The sequence below is a fragment of the Silene latifolia genome, chromosome 6, assembly GCF_048544455.1.
Source record: "Silene latifolia isolate original U9 population chromosome 6, ASM4854445v1, whole genome shotgun sequence".
NCBI lineage: Eukaryota > Viridiplantae > Streptophyta > Magnoliopsida > Caryophyllales > Caryophyllaceae > Silene > Silene latifolia.
In genome coordinates, this window is record NC_133531.1 from 44,726,726 (window position 1) to 44,747,380 (window position 20,655).

At 32.8% G+C, this 20,655-nt stretch overlaps 1 long non-coding RNA gene across 1 annotated transcript; it reads right to left on the reverse strand.

Annotated features, from left to right (window-relative positions):
* Window positions 1-4,661: 4,661 nt before the first annotated feature.
* Window positions 4,662-12,512, reverse strand: LOC141658735 (uncharacterized). Its single transcript, XR_012549384.1, has 2 exons — window positions 11,514-12,512; window positions 4,662-4,815 (listed from the first exon to the last, which is right to left on the reverse strand). It is a non-coding gene; the product is annotated as an uncharacterized LOC141658735 (long non-coding RNA).
* Window positions 12,513-20,655: the final 8,143 nt, after the last annotated feature.

The following is a 20,655-nucleotide window of genomic DNA, read 5'->3' on the forward strand; positions in this document are numbered from 1 at the left end:
ATAAGTTTGGAATATTGTAAATGAATAACAGGGAAAAATTAAGTATAAAGAATAATATTTATATTATTTAGATAAGCTGGATACAAATTTGTTTAAGTAATTGTGTGCTCGAAAAGTAATGAAAAATAAGTAGTGAAGTGGTTTAACACTGATGAATAATGAATGAAAATACAAATGCCAGATTACAATATTTATAGTTATACAAATATAAACGTTACATTGATCTTCAACGTCTTCCTCTTTTGTTGGAGTCATTCTGGGATTAATAGGGCACATTCCCTATTAGTTCGGTTGACTCGTTCTCCTTTGATTATTTCTTCAACTCATTCTCCTCTTGTATGTCCAGGTTCATTGGTAATATAGCTTCGTGGTTAGACTTGGTCTTCCTTGAGAATAGGACATGAACATTAATCTTGTTATAATCGTTTTTTGCTCTTGACTTAATCCAAATTTGTTTAGGTGTATTGCCAGGCTATTCTGTGCTTACCATCAGGCCTTTCTTCTGGGACTAAGTAGCTTATTCATCCTGTAATATTCTTCATCTGTCTGACAGTGGTTAGAATTGTCCGGTCTCCGTTTGCCCCAAACAGCCTTGTAAGGTCAGGCCAGGTTACAGTCAGCCCAGGCTAATCTGGGCCTAACATATATATAGCTATATATCTCCTTGTAATCGAGAACACAATCGACATATTGAATAGAATTGTTTATATTTTGCAATCTTTGTTTTCTAATACCGTATGAGTATAATTTTCATTAGAGTTATTAAATATTAAATTCAGTGAATATGTGCTCCCCGTAGAAATAAATAAATTATGTCGATTGCACAAAAAAATAAAATGTATTAAAGCTTCACTTTTTAATTTAAATGCATGTACACACATTACAATACAAACAATTTACGTAAGAGTTAAGTATTTATATACATCTATAAAATATTATTAAAAGGCTAGCCTAAAAATGCCACGTAGATAATGTCACGTGGGATGAAAAAAGTCACATACACAATAACAATGTGACTTGGCAAACTAATATGACATGAATTACCAATTTATTATTATATTGCATTAATTTAATTCACTTATCTATAAAATATTATTAAAAGGCTAGCCTAAAAATGCCACGTAGATAATGCCACATGGGATGAAAAAAAGCCACATACACAATAACAATATGACTTGGCAAACTAATATGACATGGATTACCAATTTATTATTATATTGCATTAATTTAATTCACTTATTTCCTTTAAAAATCCATCCATATTCCATTAGTTTTAAACTTAATTAACTCAAAAAAAAAACTACAATAAAAAAATATGCATTAACAATAAGTTAATAATTTCAAGATATTTCATATAGAGTAGTATTATATGTATTCGAAATAAAAAAACTGAATACATAAGAAATTAAGAACGAGGAAGAATAAATGAAGTTGAAAAAAAAAATTGTATTGTCACTAATTCACTACTTTTTTTTTGAAAGGCACTAATTCACTATTGTTGTTACTATAACTTTGTTGTATATAGAAGATGTTTTACAGAACTAATTAATCAAAAAATAAGTATTAAAATCATATAAAATATTTTCTTAGGAAAATATAAAATATATGGAAAAGAAAATATTTATTTAATTTAAGTAATTTACAAACAAATTCTGTAAATACTTAAGTCAAATTAAACACTAATAATAGAATTTTAAAAGGATAGTAATACCGTGTATTTAGTTCATGAAATTATTTCTTGCAAAGGATAAGGTTTTGAAAAATATAAAATATATGGAAAAGAAAATATTTATTTAATTTAAGTAATTTACAAACAAATTCTGTAAATACTTAAGTAACTTAAACACTAATAATTGAATTATAAAAGGGTAGTAATGCCTATTTAGTTCATGAAATTATTTCACGTAAGGGATAAGGTTTTGTAAAAAAAAAAATACCAAATTGCATTGTTTAGCAATATATTTAGTAAGTAAACCTAAAATAATTATATTTAGAATTTTGTGTTCATGGTGAATTTAATTAAGACCTTCTCCATTCTACTTTTATTGTTTAATTATCCTTTAAAATTTATTCCAAATTAATTATTTTTTCGAAATTTAGTATCATAAATGACTTAATTATTTGTATCTATACAATAAAATAAAAAGGCAAGATGAGTAGTTTATTATTTGACGTGTGTCATGTTAAGTAATTTTAAGTGCTACATTTTATGTTATTTTTCATTACATTTTATTAGGAATAGTAAGAGACTATGAGTTGTATGTATAAATTATGACACAATGAATGATCATAATTAAGTTTATTAGTGAAATTATGATAAAATGAATTTGCATAATTAAGTGTATTAGCGGTGACTTTTCACTTGCTCACTGAGTTTGTATAAATACCTCCTCATAGAGAAATAAGAGAACCAAGCAAATACAAAATCAATATCGTAACTCTCTAAAGTCAAACACATTTTATATCACTCATCCTTAATTTTCCATGGGTCATGTGAAATGTACATTGAAGACAAACACTCCATCCGCCTCCGTTTTATTGTGCTTTGAAAATCAATGGTTCAATTTCATATAAATTTTGGATATCAAAGGCACTACATTACTACTAAAGTTTAAACTTTTTAGTTTGTTTGCATGTTAATTTCTCCTGATTTTTCATAGTTTTCATAGTATAAAGCTACAAATTTAAAAAACTAATATTTAAATTCTGTGTAAAATAAAAAAAGTTCAACTTCATAGTTATGAAGTCAAATAACCAACTCTGGTTTCTTCTTTGTTAATCTCTAAATCACGTGATTAGTATTTGTAATCTGTTTATAAGGTGATTAATTTGCTTACATATATTTTTTTTGTTGACATGCAGGTAGTACATATAGATTAGTTAATTGAACAAGCCAATATGGAAGATATTGTGCATTCATTAAGTAATTTGATTTACATTGCTAAGACAAATTCGTCCTATTTCAAGATTCCGACAGATTTGTTGTATGTGATTAGGCACAACAATTGTTTGGTTTGAAACGTGATGTAAAATATTCGGTTGTTACCCTACAAAATAATTAAATACAATGAAAAATGATTATGCATATGACTTGAGGCAACAAGTTACATCATCATGTTTAGAATGTTATATAGATTATAATCATTATACTCAAATTTACAAGATAGTCCACCAAAATGAATTTAAGTTTGCATACTTTGTCATTAACATAAGAATTTCCACGTAAATAAAACTATGTGTTCCTTATTTGTTTATAATGTCATCACATTTAGTACACGTCGACTTACTAACAAAAAAATACATTTCGACTTTGCAACCCACTTTGAACAAACATATGCATGAATAAGTTTTAAGAAAGATTATACTCTGTATTAACTACCCACTTCTCAAACTAAATTCTTCCCTATTTTAAATCTTACCATAACATGGATTATTTCACAATATCTGTCAATTATTTTACATTTTATCTTAAAATCTTTTATTTATATTTGAAAAAAAATGGGTCTCCATTTTCCTTCCCTTTCATTAAATTTTCGTATCAGAACAAAATTTTAAGGAAGCGTCTTGATAAAACCCATGCATTGCACGGGTCACAAAACTAGTTGTTTTTAAAAACTCTACTCATACAAATTTCAAAGTGTCAAAATATTATTTAAATATTTTTATACCGTGGAGTTATGATAACAAAAATTTTAAACGTTATTATGGAAATTGAGGGTTTACAACGTAACTTAGCATTGAATTCCATATAGTTCTTTTATATGCCATTTCTTTTGTTTAATTTAAAAGATATGGGAAATATGATGATTTCAAGCGGGCATACACACTGTGGTAAAGAGTAGGTATGTGCACTATGACATGACTATGGCATGAACTGCATATTAATAATCACAATAAAAATAATGGTTACGTTACGAATATTTGTGTTATAAGAGACGTGAGAAAATAAGAATTATAATTCTTTCTTTTAGATATTCTCAAATAAATGTTGTATACACCATTTATAATACTACTTTATATTTTTTATTTAAAAATACTTTGAAATAAAACTGTAAAAACTAAGATTTGAAAAAGTCTATTTTATTTGTAAGTAAAATACTAAATATCATATATCACTTGCATTATTTTTCCTTCAATTATCACATGATGCTACTTAGTATTAGGTTCCGTTTGACAAGACATTTCAGGTACCTGATTTGGTCAAAGTAACTTATTTGACCAAAATTTCAGGTACCGTATTTTTTTAAGCGTTTGGCAAGTAGTTTATTTAACCAAATAAACTACCTGAAATGAAATGCTACCTAGGGTAGCATTTGAGATTTCAGGTACCTGTTTTGATTTGATTTTCCATTTTTACCCCTTAAATTTGTACTATTAAATAATTATCATATTCTTTTACGTCTTTTCATCAAAATCAATTACCTTTTTAGTTAGTTTCTAAACACTTTTTTATTTAATCAGCTACCTTATCAGTTCCTCATTTTCAGCTACCTAATCAGTTACCTTTTTGGGTTTCAGTTAGGTTTTTCGTTTTCAGCTAACTTTTCAGGTTTCAACTACCTTTTCAACTCATTTTACCAAACTGAGCTTTAATCAAAAGTCCAAGATAGCAGTTGGGACTTAATAAATTAAATCTATACCCCACACATGAGCCTTAATAATTGAACGTATAGATAGAGAGAGCCAATTTACTCTTACTCAATACTCAAGCATATAGAGAGACTACGGTGTATCTAACTCAGGGCAAAGTGGCAAACAAACACGATGGTTTTCAAATTTCTCTTCCGACTTTCCGCTCTTCTACTACTCTTTCTCCTTTGCCTTTTTTGCGTTTAAACGAGTTGAAAATCTCGTGTGCTACAAGAATATTATCTTGAATAAAGCGATTAGGTGTAAAAGCACCATGAAAAGGATGTATAATCTTATGCAGGACACTTTGGAGACGATTATCCATTATTTTTGAAATAATTTTATAAATTGTTGAACACAGACTAATAGGGCGAAAGTGATTTGCTGTTTGAGGATTATCAACTTTGGGAATCAATGCTATAAAAGTATGATTTATTTCTTTTAGTAATTTATCAGAGTGGAAAAATGCTAAAACTGCTTTAGTAACAGAATTTCCTACGATATCCCAATATTTTTGAAAGAACTCGGCAGGAAATCCATCGGGACCTGGACATTTATCAGCAGCTAAGCTAAACACAGTTTGTTTAACCTCTTCCATGGTAATATTACTGGTAAGAAATTTGTTATCTTCATCTATAATTAAGCTACTAATATACTTAAAATCTTCATTTTTGTCGAAATTATAAAGTTGATTTTTTGTAAACTTAAGTTTAAACTCGTCAGAAATTTCTTATTTAATAAGTTCTTGATCAGTAATACAAGCACCATTCTTATTAATAAACTGCTTAATACCATTTCTACTACGTCGTCTAATCGTGGCATAACTTTGAAAAAACTTGGTATTGTTATCTCCAAAATTCGCTTTGGTTATACGAGATTTTTGTTGCCAATAGACACGTTTATAGTCAAGAAGTGCATCACGCTTTTTCAGCCATCTCAATTGTGCGTTTTCTAAATGGGCAATATGAGAAGAGCCTAGTTGTTTTTGAATATTTTCCAACTTTTTTTCAGCAATTGAAAGTTGTCTAAAAATATTACTAAATGTAGACTGATTCCATTTCTTAGCCTTTTGTTTTAAAAATTTGCATTTTTGAGAAAGACAGAACATATACGATCCTTGAAACTGATATTTCCAACAACTTTTGACCATTTTACTAAAATCATGCCGGAGAGTCCACATGAGTTCAAAACGAAAAGGAGGGGCTTTTCTGTGAATTTGGTTTTGGTTATGAAACTTCAGTGAGATCGGACAATGGTCTGAGCTAGTGAAAGCATGGTGGACAAACTGCATGTTTGGATATATACTCATCTAATTAGGAGAGGCTAAGGCTCTATCAAGGATTTCAAAAACATTTTCAGACCCCGTTTTCTTTTTCCTCCAAGTAAAAAAGTTACCGGAAAAAGGGAGATCTACACAACTAGTATCACTTAAGAAACTATTTAATCTTAAACAACGCGCATTGGTAACTTTTGCACCCCCTTCTTTTTCACTAGGACTCTTAATCTCGTTAAGATCTCCTAGTACTAAGAAAGGCAAATCAAGATTGAGGACAAAATTTTGAAATTCATTCCAAAAGTCTGACTTCTCAGCTGGTTGAGCTGGAGCATAAACAAAAATAAGGTAAAACTTGACATTGTTCGTTAAATCACACACATCACAAGTAATGAATCTATTCGACTTAAATGTGACATTTAACGAAAAAGTCATAGAGACAGTTTCTTTCCAGAATATCCAAATCCCCCCAGAAAATCCAGCACTAGGAATGAAGTCGCAATTATTAAACCCAAAAATAGCTATAAGGAAAGGGCCAGGCTTAGTAGACGATTTAGTGTCACATATAGCTAAAATTTTAATTCCATTCGAAGAGCTAAAGAAATTAAGTTTTCGGCAAAATTCTTTCTTCTGGTACCCCTAACATTCCAAAAGGCAATATTCATGGAAAAAAATATTGAGCACCATTTGGATGCAGTTAGACCTGACAAAACGGGTCAACGGGTCAGGTTCGGGTTGGGTCAATTCGGGTCGGGTCAGTTCGGGTTTCTCATTATTTCGGGTTAACTCGGGTCGTGACGAATCATTTCAGGTTTGTTGGTCGGGTCAGTTCCGGGTCAAGCGGGTCGGGTTGTTTCGGGTCGAGTCATTTTTGGGTCAATGAATAATAGAAAAATTGTCATTTCAAGTCTTTTCGGTTCAATTAGAGTTATATTTTGTCAGGTCATTTTCGGGTTTGGTGGTTTCGGATCGAGTCATTTTCGGGTCAGGCCAGTTCGGGTCAAGAAAGCTCGGGTCATGTTCGGGTCGGGTCGGTCAATTCGGAATTCGGGTCACATTCGGGTGATGTAGTTCGGGTCACTTCGGGTCTCGGGTCAGCCTTTTTGGGTCGGATCAATCGGATCGGGTTGCTTTTGCCAGGTCTAGATGCAGTAGGGCATTATCTGCTGGATGTAGTATAGCATTATCTGGATGCAGTATAGCATTACAGTGGTCTGTAGTTACATGCAGCATAGCAAAAAAAATCGGGCGAAATGAAGCCTAATTGACTTAATAACGTCGCATAATGCAAAACTCATTAAAGCTAAACACAACTGGTGTGTTATGATACATGTACAAACAAAAATCGTACATGATCCAAAATTAAATTTGGTTGTACTTGAGACGACACGAGCCCAATCAAGCTTAAGAAAACCATAGAACTGAAATTCTACCCTATTCAAATGATGAAGGTAGAAACTAAACCAACCAGCAAAGTAAATTTGACGGCAATATAACTCATCCAAACTGATAAAGATCGGTAGAGATTGCGCACACAAATACAGAAAATTCTCAAAGAGATAAATATCATCCTCAACACAATAAAAGTGAGAAATTGTCTTATTATAATTGACGTAATATTGTGTTAAAATTTATGTGGATCATATTTTCCAATCCCTTTAAATTTAGTCAAGTTATTGAATATTCAATCTCCTAAAATTATATTTACGCGAGTTTAATATATAACAATAATATTTCTACTATAGATTGTATTTTTCTATTATTACAATTACTTAACTCTATACACATAATTGAACATATTTTGAACATTAGAACTAGTTTTGTTACCCATGAAATTCACGGGTTCGGTTTAAGGATCGTTCATGCATTTTCCCCTTTAATTTTTTTTATGATTTTTCCATTTATCATTCGTGGTCTATCTCTATAATTATTTTAGTTGTTCATATTTTAGGTATATTTTACTGAGCAAGAAAATGAGTCGTTTCTATGAATCGATAACAAAAATAAAGTTGACGCATGAGACCCTCCACGATATCTCATACTAATATACTCATATTTTATGAAAGTAAAAGATTGGGCTTTTAAAGATGATGACGAATTTGAATTTATGGCAACTTAATGAAAGAATTAAAAGTAAGAATAGATGGAAAGACACACAAAGCATTTGTGTAGGGTTCTAATTATTGCAATATTATGATAGGGAAATTGAAAGGATAGGGTGTGGTTTATACAATAGGACATAACTTATTGTGAAAGTGTAATCATTAATTTGTTGGCGTAAATTTTTTTTACTACTTTTTGTTGTAGCTTGATATTCAGTTATTTACATTTTACGTCATTCTTTAGTATTGTTTTTTTTTTTTTATTGTAACCTATTATTTTGTTATTCTCATTCTCATTACTTTTGTAACCAAATGATATCATTTTGTTCAACGTCAAATTTGATATTTTTGTTAGTCAACTTTATTAAAATGATGATACTCCATATTAAAAAAATAATAAGTAGTACTCCCTCCTATTCATTTTAACTCTCCCCCTTTCCTTTTTCATCTATTCATATAACTCTCCCCTTTCCTTATTTAGTAAAGTTTTATAGTTATTTTAATCACCTTACCCCACAATAATACCCCACAATACTCATACTTTATCTTATTTTAATCATCTTACCCCACAACAATACTTATTTTAATCATCTTACCCCACAATAATATCTTCCCTCTCTCCAATTACCTTACACCACCACAATACTTTACAATAAAATAACTCTCCCCTTAATTTGCGTGCCCTTTTGAAAGGGGAGAGATAAAATGAATAGGAGGGAGTATTAAACATAGTTTATATACATTTTTTTTAGTTTGGAAATAATGATGATATTTAAGACTTAAAATATTTTTCACTCATTTTATCTTAACTATTGTAATGTTTAATCAAATAAAAATAATTTAAATAAGGTGGGTAAATTGATAAAACATCCATTCTCACATTGAAAATTAAAAGTACAAAAGATATTCTACTCATTAATATTATGTTGTTTTGAGATAAAATGTAAGTAATTATACTAAGAGAATTAATATAGACAGATTATCGCAAATCGATATATATAATGTACTTTTGCCATCTTATCATCAAAGTAACAATAAGACAACACAATCAAATGTATCCTATCTCATCTCATTAGTATTCAAATTATAAGGAAAATATATATTTACCCATCTAACCAACTTAATTAAATATATAGAGAATATTATATTTACACTAACTTGCTTAGTCATATTTGTAATTTGTTGTTAATATCAATCTTAATAAATTTATTACACATAAATAACAATGAATATATTAAAAACATCCGCAAAACAATCTATCACTATTGAAAAGAGATTAAAAAACTAAAGTTACAATTTAGTCAAGTTATATTACTACAAAAACGCGGGTCCGTCAGTAACAACCTTTTTCCGTCAGTAATTCCTTGATGATTTCCTTCACCAAAGTTTGACCACCATTTGCTGATGATTATATTCAATCATATACATTTGACAATGCCTAAAACAAACTATATAATTTAAAAGCTTGTCGAATTCTCCACTTTACTTCTACTTCTCTCTTATCTCTTCATTTCTTGTCCATTTGATTCCTACACACCACAAAATAAAGATATGAGAATTGTTGAAAAATAAATCAAATCAAATAATTAGGAGAAAATAAACAAACTTTTTCATTAATTTGTTTTTACTAGGAATGTGCTAGAATTTTCATCAATTTATTTTCTTTTATAGGTGAAATGTTTTCATAACGGTAGAATATAAAAAGATTAGCACTAAATTATGATTATTAAGTGGAATAATAATGCATGATAAATGAAAGTGTTTAAATAAGATGAGTAATTAGTCTATTGATTACTACTTTGCCTTTTCATTTTTTATTTTTATTTTTTTTATTAAATAAAAAATAAAAAATTGATCAATGATGTAAATGTAGCTCGTCACGAGTTATTCTAGTAATTACTCAATCTAGGCTTTTTATGTTACTTTTCATTAAATTTTCATTAATTTGTTTTTGCTAGGAATATGCTAGAATATTTATCAATTTATTTTCTTTTATAGGTGAAATTTTTTCTTTTATAAGTGAAATTTTTTCAGAACGGTAGAATATAAAAATATTAGCACTAAATTATGATTATTAAGTGGAATAATGCATGGTAAATGAAATGTTTAAATAAGATGAATAATTAGTCTATTGATTACTACTTTGCCTTTTTATTTTCTATTTTTACTTTTTTTTTTAAAAAAATATAAAATAAAAAATTGATCTAACATGTAATGTTGCGCGCCACGTGTCATTCTACTTACTACTCAATCTAGGCTTTTTTATGTTATTATATAGATTGATTATATATTTTTCCCTTTCTTTAATTGACATAGTATGATGGTGGATAATGGAGCAATCAATCAATCAAATAGAGTTATTAGGCAATAAATTTGAGCTATTAATCTGGGTTTTTTGGTTTGGAATGGAGGCATGCGAAGATGAAGATGCCGCTTTTTTTAAAAAAATTTCTTTCTTTATTATTGCATAGGAAAGGTAGTTTAATAAATGATGCGTAGGATGATAAGAACATGTGGCTTTTTAAATCCAGGTGGCTTTTTGGATCCTACGCGACTTTATCTAGTTGGCGTTTATTAGTCACTTTAGGGTAGCTTTTTAATTATATTTTATCGATTTCTAAAAAGTAACTCGTGCGTTATTGCTGGGGGTAAAAATAGTAGTGTGTAAAAAACTAAAAACCAAGTTTGATATAGAAAGCACTCTCAATTTCTGAAATGTAAAACTAAATCAAATAAAAATCGAGATTCTAAACTATTAGATAAATTATGCACCCAATATATGAGCTGGGATTATGAAGTTTATTTTTTACTTGTGGATGTACTCCCCTGTCCTGGTGAATGATTTACATTTATTTTATGAAAGAAAAATAAAATAAATGTAAATTATTAACTGTGAGGTAGGGAGTATTAAAGATTGTTGACACTTTGATAATCGACATATACAGTTGGTTAGGGCTGAGCAAAACCGTATACCCGATACGGTTTTGAAAACCGTATCGGGTATACGGTTTTTAAATTCACAATTTTTTCGATACGGATCCGACCCGGTTTAACCGTATACCCGATTTTCGTATACCCGGTTTTTCCGTATATCCGGTTTTCGATACCGGATACGGATTTCGATTGTTTGTTGTTCAATTTATTGCAAACGCGATAAAACCGGCACACCGTAACTTAAATTTAATAAAAGGTTACATATTAAAATAATCAAAATTTCAATATTCATTATACAAATGCATCAGGGAAAAAGAAAATGGACAAGTTAAAGTGATTTTGGTTATAAATTATTTAGTTTTTGTAAGATATTTTTGGTTTTTTTATTTTTTCAAAAACCGTATCAGAAACCGTATACCCGGTTTTATTTTTGCCCGACACGGATACGATACCGGTTTTTGAAAACCGTATCGTATATACGGAAATGCGTATCGTATATACGGAAATTCGTTTAATTGAAACCGTATACCGTATCGTATCCGTATATTAAAACCGTTTCGTATATTTTTGCTCACCCCTACAGTTGGTGAATGCTGAGAAGAATGGTCAAAAACAAAGAACATGGATGGACAGGTCAACGACACTTCCATTCCCAAACAAAGCGTACATTTATATGTACCTAAATGAAATGAGGGTAGGGAACGTAATCCCACTATATTTTGGAAGTCCGTTTCCTTCAAAATACCCTCGTTTTCTTGCCAAGGAAAAAGCCGATCAAATTCCTTTCTCGATCGACAAATTACCTTATATTCTTAAGCGGTTCGACTTTACACAAGGTTCCGAACAAGCTAAGGCTGTCGTCTACACACTCGAAAGTTGTGAGGAAAAACATCATTTAGGGACACCAATGTTTTGTGCTACCTCCTTAGAGACCATGGTTGATAGTGCGCGGAAAAATGTTGGACTTGATACAAAATCGCTTCAAGTATATAGCACTAGCCCACTTTCGAAATGGTCTAAAAGGATGCAAAATTATACAATAGTTGGTAGCCCAAAAGAGATTGAAAGAAGCGACGAAATGATGGGGTGTCACCTAATGACTTACCCTTATGCCGTTTACATGTGTCATCGACCTACTCGTAGAACCAAAGTGATAGAGCTACCCTTAATTGGTGAAGATGGAACAAAAATGAATGCCATGGTAACTTGTCATTTGGACACCTTGGATTTTGACAAGGATCACCAAGTCTTTCGATTTCTAGGTACCCAACCAGGGGATCCAGTGTGCCATACCCTTCCTCCATATGATCTAGTATGGGTCCCTAATAGTGTTGACGAAGGAGTTGGTAATTCTTATGCCGTGTGAAAAAAATTTACAATCTACTCTTCACAAATTCTCAAATTTGTGTTATATTGTGCAATAATTGTATCCTTGTGGGAATTATATACTACAATAAGTGTGTAGAACACATTTTTTTAACCATTGGCAAACATAAAAATTGTATCAAGTACCATGTATCCTATTCTATTAATTAATGTTTTTATTATACTATACAATATTGTTTACGGTTTCATCAAGTATACGAATTTCCGATATATGATACGGTTTTTGAAAAATTTATCAGATCTAGATTAGGCAAAAAACAAAATCGACAATAAGGTTTCTGACCCGATTTTGCCTTTCTTTAAAATAATGACGAAAAATACTCGTTCAGTCATTGCTTGACAAACTTGGTATTGAAGGCCTAAATGCCTTATGTCCTCCACATACTCCCAAAATGAAAATGAAGTTCCCCATTTCCCCCTCACCATTAGGGCCGAGCAAAACCGTAAATTCGATATGGTTTTCAAACCCGTATCGGATATCCGATTTTCAAAATCTCAATTTTGGGCATCCATATCTTTTCGTATATACCAGAAATCGCATATCCGGTTTTTCTATGTATCCTAAACCGTATATACCATATCCTATTTTCAATTCAATTTATGTAATTTGATGTTTTTTTTTCTTTGGTGATTTTTTGAATTTTGTAAATAACTTAAAAGAGTATTAATTAGTATAAGAGGAAATAGCTTAAAATGTACATGAGTAATAAGAACGAGTCACAAATATACTCGATGTTTCATGGTTTTATGTTTTTGTTTTAATATTTTCTATTATAAAATTAACCGTATCAGAAACCGTATATCAGGTTTCAAATTTTGCCAATACGTATCCAGTATGGTTAATAATAAACAGTATCCTATATACGAAAATTCGTATCAGATACACGAAAATTCGTATAATTGAAATCATATATGTATAATAAAACCGTATCATATATTTTTGCTCAGCTCTACTCACTGTCGCCTCACTCTCAAGTAGACCTAGAAAAACTGACCCAATCCGAATGACTTGTCCCGATAAGGGTGACCCGAGACCCGAAAATGACCCGACCCGAAAGTACCACAACTTGAAGTGACCCGAAATGAGGTGATTGACCCAAAATGACTTAATTAAGTCAAAATCATGACCCGAAATGATCAACACGACCCATAATGACCCGACTCAAAATGACCTGATCCTAAGTGAGCCGACCCAAAATTGACCAGACATGAAAGTGAACCGATAAATAGTTGGCCCGAAATGACCTGACCCGATGTGACTCGACCCGAACCCGACCTGAATGACGCATTTCCCAGGTCAACTCTCATGTCTCTCACCACTACCATGAAATCCACTCTCAGCACCGACCCAAAATTGTCTCTCCGTCATCAACTCTTAACATCAGGTACATCGTCTTCACATATAAACACCACTCTCGCCATCATTATCAACCTCTAGATCTGTTCTTTTACCCTACAAGAACAATTGTATTCTTCTTCGCATGCTCTTCGTTGTAAATGGTTGTGGGCTATATGTTTGCAATTTTGTAACACCCCGATTTGCCTTTGGGCATATTAATAGGCTCCCCGGGTAAATAGAGATGCTACCATTTCAGTGAAAATTGAGGAGTGATGAATCATCAAAATTAAGACTATCTAAAGCATCTAAGAGAGAGACCGAGACCGAGCCTCATGCCAAAGGTCTCGGCTATACATTTGAGGATACCATACTGACTTAGGCATCAGTGAGGGCCCCTCGGGACACCCCCCCTGTAATACTCCGTATTTATAAGTCTTGGGGTACTCTATCGAGTAGGCCTTACTCTGTCGAGTAAGGGTAAGTTGCGTTTTAGAAAAGTTTCTGACCTGTTGGGTACTCGATCGAGTAGCTGGGGCACTCGATCGAGTAAGGGGGTACTCGATCGAGTACCTCGGGTACTCGATCGAGTAGCCGGTTTTACGGGGAGTTTTCTCGGGTTTTGTTAATTATGCGATTAAGGTATTTAAGCTTTGTCGTCATTATTCTAAATCACTTTTACAAAACCTAAATTACTGTTTAAGAGAGAAAGCAAGCAATTTCATCTTCTTAATCGCATTATTAGCAATCCCCGGAGTTTGGAGGGTCAGTTCTTATCGTTGTTTATACCGTTGAGTTCCTTGCGTCGAGGGTAAGATCTATGTACCCTTTTTATTGTCTTTCCTTTGAATTGGTTAAACTCTAATTTAGAGATTTGGGGGTTTATGTGTAGTATGTGATTTGGTAGCCTCTATGTGTTGTATGATAGGAGGAGGGTTCATAGAGGAGGCTTTTTGATTCAGCAGTAGAGACCGTCTGATTGTGTGCTTACCAGGTAGGATTTCCTACTCAGTATTAGTCCCATAATGGGATATTGGTTGATGTATTGTATTTGGTTGTTTGATATAATAATTGTATTGTGATTGTGGTTGTGATCGTTGTTGATGGTTCGTGAGGCGTGGCCTCGGCTGAGTGGGGTCACTTGCGGGAGTGGCTTCACGCCCTAGTTTCGCCTTCTGTGGAACTCGCCACAGAAGGGATGTGCACATTAATGGACAGGGTTATCGCTCACTATGTGGAGCGGGGATTTGGTGGGTACGGCTGCGGTCCCCCACTGGCAGGGCTGGTCCAGTGGACAGTCAGTGATCGAGATGATTGGATTTGGCGTGGATGTGTGTGTGTGACAGTTAATGTGACACCCACATTTATTGCGGAAAAATTAAAGGACGTAATTCTAGAATAAAGCTGCATGGATATGTTTGTAATAGGTTCAGTTGGGTAAAAACCTGTAATTTTTAAAACCATAACTCGAAACGAAACTCCGAACTCGTTATAAAAATATCCAAATGGGAAGGTGTCAAACATGCAAGGTCCAAAATAAATCTCATGAGTGAAACATCGCTAAAGTCGCGAAACAAAGTTATACAACCCAAATATGAGAAAGGGAGACATATGCCCCTAAAATGTATGTGACATAAAAAGTGTTTAAGGGTCACAATAAAATAAAACCAATCTAGGTCCCAAGGTTACTTTGCTCGCTAGCTCGTCCATGTACCCCATATATGCATCACCTACCTGTCATTCGCATTTTATACAAATACGAAAGCCACGGTCGGTGGGAGTAACTCCGAGTTCTCCCAACCACGAAATGTCATAATTAATATAACATGTAAACATAAGAATATGAATACGAATCACACATAGCCTTAGCATATAGATGCTAGACAATCGTGCTTATCATGTGAACAACAATATAACAACACATAGTCCTAGCATGCGAATACTAGACCGACTCATACTACACTATCATGTGAATCACATAACATCCAGGAATCCAAACTCTATCAACCATAGCCGGCTTACATCTCACCTTCTATGATTCATAGAATCATCAAACAAGAAAGGACAATATATCTAGAGACATGCATAAGTTACTAGTACAGTCAATAGTCACTTTGTAACTCGAGTCTATACCACGAGGTAGGGAAGCTAGTATTTTGGCTCAGAGGTTAATATGAATAAAACATGGCCAAAATACCTAGTATCTTGGCTCAGAGGTTACATTTAAAACATGGCCAAGATACGACTCAACCCTAATCCTAGACTGCGCAGACCTAGAGAAATGCGGATAAAACCACCGCACCCAAGACTCATGATAAAACCACATGAGTACCCTAAGGAGTCCACCAAAGGGTTGGCTAGTATTTAAGCTGACCATCTCCTCACAAAATAGGCAGAAAGGTCATGCCCCAGCTTGGATATAAACCCACCAAGCCAGGAACACAAAGGCTATTAAGCTGCAAACATATACTCGTCAAAGACTATATTGGCCTATCTATGATGAAGGCCGAAATACTCACCTAGGACCTAGTCCCACTAGTCCCAAACTTGAATATTTTAGCCCACACCACACAAGACAAGTAGGACACCCAATTAACCATAAAAGGGACAAAGAGTCCAAACATGTACACACAAAAGATCATACACACCCTAGTATATGAAAGGCTACACAAGAGCATATTCAACTGACAATCCAACAATATCTCCAATATCAATAATAATCCAAATTCCATCTAACCGTTAATCTCATAATTCATGAGAATAAGCTAAAATGGCAACAAGACAAGAAGACTGAAGTATAAGGCAACCAATTCATCCAACAACCAACATGTGAAATGATAGTCACAAATATTAAGGCATCAACGTAAAACATCCAATAACCAATCTCACCTCAAAGACAAACCCTCGACCCGAGTCCCGCGACGGGTCATCGGTCAAATCGAGGCTGGCCGGTTTAAACCTAGTTTGACCAAACTCGTTCGGTCAATCCGCCCACTCGAGTCTTGGCCTACTTTGGCCCAAATTACAAAATGTATCACAATGTCATTCTCATGCTATTTCCAATTTCTATCATGTGAAAAACGAAAGTAAAACATTATCAATCACCTAAACACTTATCAAACAACAAACACAACATCAACTACTAATGTGACATTAATTCGTCGAGTAACTCGGAATAGTTACCTTAAGCTAGAAAAAGGCAAATAACCCTTGAGAAAGCTCCTAAAACCCAAAATTACTCTTCATCTTCAACCACATATGAGCCACCTAAAATAATTATGTGAAAGGACGATATTAACGAATTATCGTTATATAAAATAAGAGACGGTTATCAAATTATATTTTAAATGACCCAAGCCTACACTACGAGCACCCAAAGCCACGGCTCTTGGACCGTTTGAGCAAATGATCTAAACGCGACTTCACGAGCACCATACCCGGCCTCACAACCCGCCACCACACACCCCATAACACTCGGTTTTGAGACGGAAATAAGAAAGTTGGCTCAAACCACCAACCAAACAATGACCAAAACCAAGTATAAGACCATCTCACAGCCCCCTTTTTACAATTAGACACAAAACAATCGCAGTTAAAATCCCAAATAGCATCCCAAAACAATACCTACATGTCAAAGATACACCGTCTTAAATATACCACTTACTAGCTAGCATCCCAAATGATCCCTAGAGGTCAGTATACACCGTCTCAATCATCTCCACATATCAGGATACACCGTCTCAACTATACAACGGACTAATTAACATCCATAATGATCCCTATATATAATTATACACCGTCTCAACTATAAAAAGACTAACCAAAGATTCGAAATAAACATATTTTATAAGTAATATCGAGTAACCTATTATTGTTACCTTTTTCCGATTGAACTAATCATTTATGACTAACAAATCTTCTACCAGCCCGTCTATCTCAGCACTTACAACCGACTTATAATAAATAAAGCTGAAAGTATAAATTGGGTTTGTAGAAATACATAACGAAACTGAATTTTACTTACATCGGAATGACGAGAACGACGAGAGGAGCGCTATGGAACAAAAATAGTTGAAAACGGATAAGGAACGAAGCAAGCACCGACGTCGATTAACGGATCAAATTTTGAAAAGGAAAGAGAACTCTCCAGAAGAAGAAAACAAAGAACAAAGAAGAAGAAAAGAGACGTGCGTTCGTGAAAATGAGACAGCAGCCTGCTAGCCTGCTATATATTATACGTACGTTTCTTCGTCGTTAAGAAACTTCGATAGTTATTAAAAACCGTTTTAGTTAAACTAAACCGATTTAAGTAAAGGTTTTCGAGATAAAACATACTCAATAATAAATAAATTTAATGAATGAAAATAAAATAAACTCAACTAGTTAACGGAAATAATACGATATCCGCTTGAATCGGAATTATTAGCGATTTTTACGAAACTAACGGATATTAATAAAAATTGCTAATTTAGTGAAATAAGCTCAAAATAGCTAATTGGACGGTTTTGTTCCCAAAATCCATCTCGGGTTCACTTAAAACAACTTTCATAAGGACTCGTAAAGAAACGGAAATTATTAAATAAATAAACTCGAACTAACTTCAATAAACTTATTAATGATTATTAAAATTAACGTATCGAATTATGATGAAATTAATTAATTAGCTAAACATATATATATATATCGTTAAATGATGTAATTAAATTCAAAATAGCAATTAAAAGAATTTTATCCAACTTAATAAAATACGGGGTGTTACAATCACCCCATCTTTTAAAAAGTTTCGTCCTCGAAACTTGAAAGTATAAATGAAAGGTTATAAAAATAAAATCGGAATGGGAATCGGAACAAAACATTTAAAAGGTCACTTATCGTAAGAATCAAAATTCTTTCAAGAACTTCAACTAAAATTTTTCGACGAACCGACTCTCATCGGAGGAACGGAAGTGTTCTCGTTGCGCATTCAAGAACATCACATTCCAAATCCAAGATAAGGTCAAAGGCAAATCATTTGTATAAATCAAAAATCAAAATACTTTCAAAAACATTAATGAAGAGTTTTCAAAAGTATAAGTCTCATTCATGGAACGAAATTGCTCTTGTCGTGCACACAAGAACGCTAACTTTCCAAGTCAAAGACAAATTTAAAACAAAAATCACTCGCCGACAAGCATAGAACAAGCTATTAAACGTCTCTAATAACGTCCGATCAACGTTAAAATCCAAAGAAAAGGTAATCCACTCAAATTTTCTTTTGCATAAGCCAAAATGGAAATAAAGGTTTCACTTTTAAACTCAAAAGGAATTAAATTCCTAAAAATATGATATTAAACTTTGACAAAGGAATCATAAATAGATCAAAGTTAACAGAAATTGGATAAAATTTAAAGAAATCTCGGGTTTAGCAATTAAAATCATGATAAATAAATTTACACTCAAGGAACAGATGGGGAATCAATCAAATTTTCATTTTCGAACATTTTAAAATAGGTAAGATTTTGTAAAGATAATATAAATTTTTAACAATGAACCAAAAATGATAGCTTGAAACGTTCGTAAATTGTACGAAAAGGAAAGAACTTAGATATCATAAATGCAAAGTACGTTAAGAGAGTTCAAACTTAACTAATCAAAAGAATTATGATGAACTTCCTAGGGATAAGAATTGAAGTCAAATTTACAAGGATGTAAAAGATAAGAGTTTTACCAAAGATCAAAATTAAAGGAGGAGCATGATGAAGCGAGGGAGAGAGGTATGAACGGTAACGCTTATGGTCAAAGAAAAAGGGAAATTAGACAACAAGGAAACGCCAGATACTCAAATCTCAAACAACAATGTCATCACTCCACTAAGGAAACAAAGGGTAATAACCAGTCGGAAATGATAGGAAATTTAAAAAGGGATATATGAACATGTCAAGATGTGAGACTAAAAGAGTCGAATCATAAAGATAACTAGTTAACAACCAGTAAGAGATATTAGAATTAGGGAGGTATTCAAGACAAGGAAATAACGAGTAAACTTTTATACTTAAGAATCAAATCCAACCAAGGTATGAACGAAAGGGAGGAAAACGATTAATGGTACGAAAGAGGATTTTAAGGCTTAATCCATGCGCTTCCTAAAACTTAAGGTTCTCTCTAAAGGTCACGCCTATTAGCGTATTGTACCTTCATAACAAAACGACCAAATCCCAAAACAAGGGTCAAGGTAAAATAAACGCTCAGCAAGGGGTGATAAATCGGTTAGATACTTCTTCCACCTATCTTATCACATATTAGGATTTCCCTAAAGCAAATCTACCACTCAAGTATAAAAGCATCTCTGTATCTCAAGCACTCGACACAACCTCAATGTTTTAAAAACCAAAGAATGAATTGACAAAGACTTCTCAACAAAGTTCTCAAGAATCAACTAACACCAAATCACATTACCAATCTATACGGGATTGTTAACATCTAAAAATGGGTTTTCTTCCAAATTCATATTCTAAACTTATCTCATGTTTACTCCTAAGGTGACGACGCTCAACCTACTAAGCTTTCAAATCCCAAACATAAACAACAAAGCCAAGTTCTATAACTTTAATTACATAGGCAACTCATTCCTAACACAAAGAATCCACCAATCGATTATACTCACTTTGTCAAGGAACTAGGTATAAGAATCACTAAGTATGTCTCATCACATTACCTAAGTCTTTCTAACATCACATCCCCTCAAAACCAGGGTTAAGGGTCAGACACAAACAATCTCCTCAAAAGTCGAATTTTCCAACCAAGGTCAACATTCCTCACAAGAAAGAGTACTATCTAATGGCGTTAAGGGAGGATAAGCAAAGAACAAAGGACAAGTTAGGAGTACAAGCGTAGCTTTTAAAGTAAAACAGAAGGGAGTTTAGAAGGAGGATAAGCACCAAGAGATTAAGAATAAGGCGAGATACAAAAAGAACGAGAAACATCTTCAAGGAAGTAGAAGCATTCTTCAAAGGTTG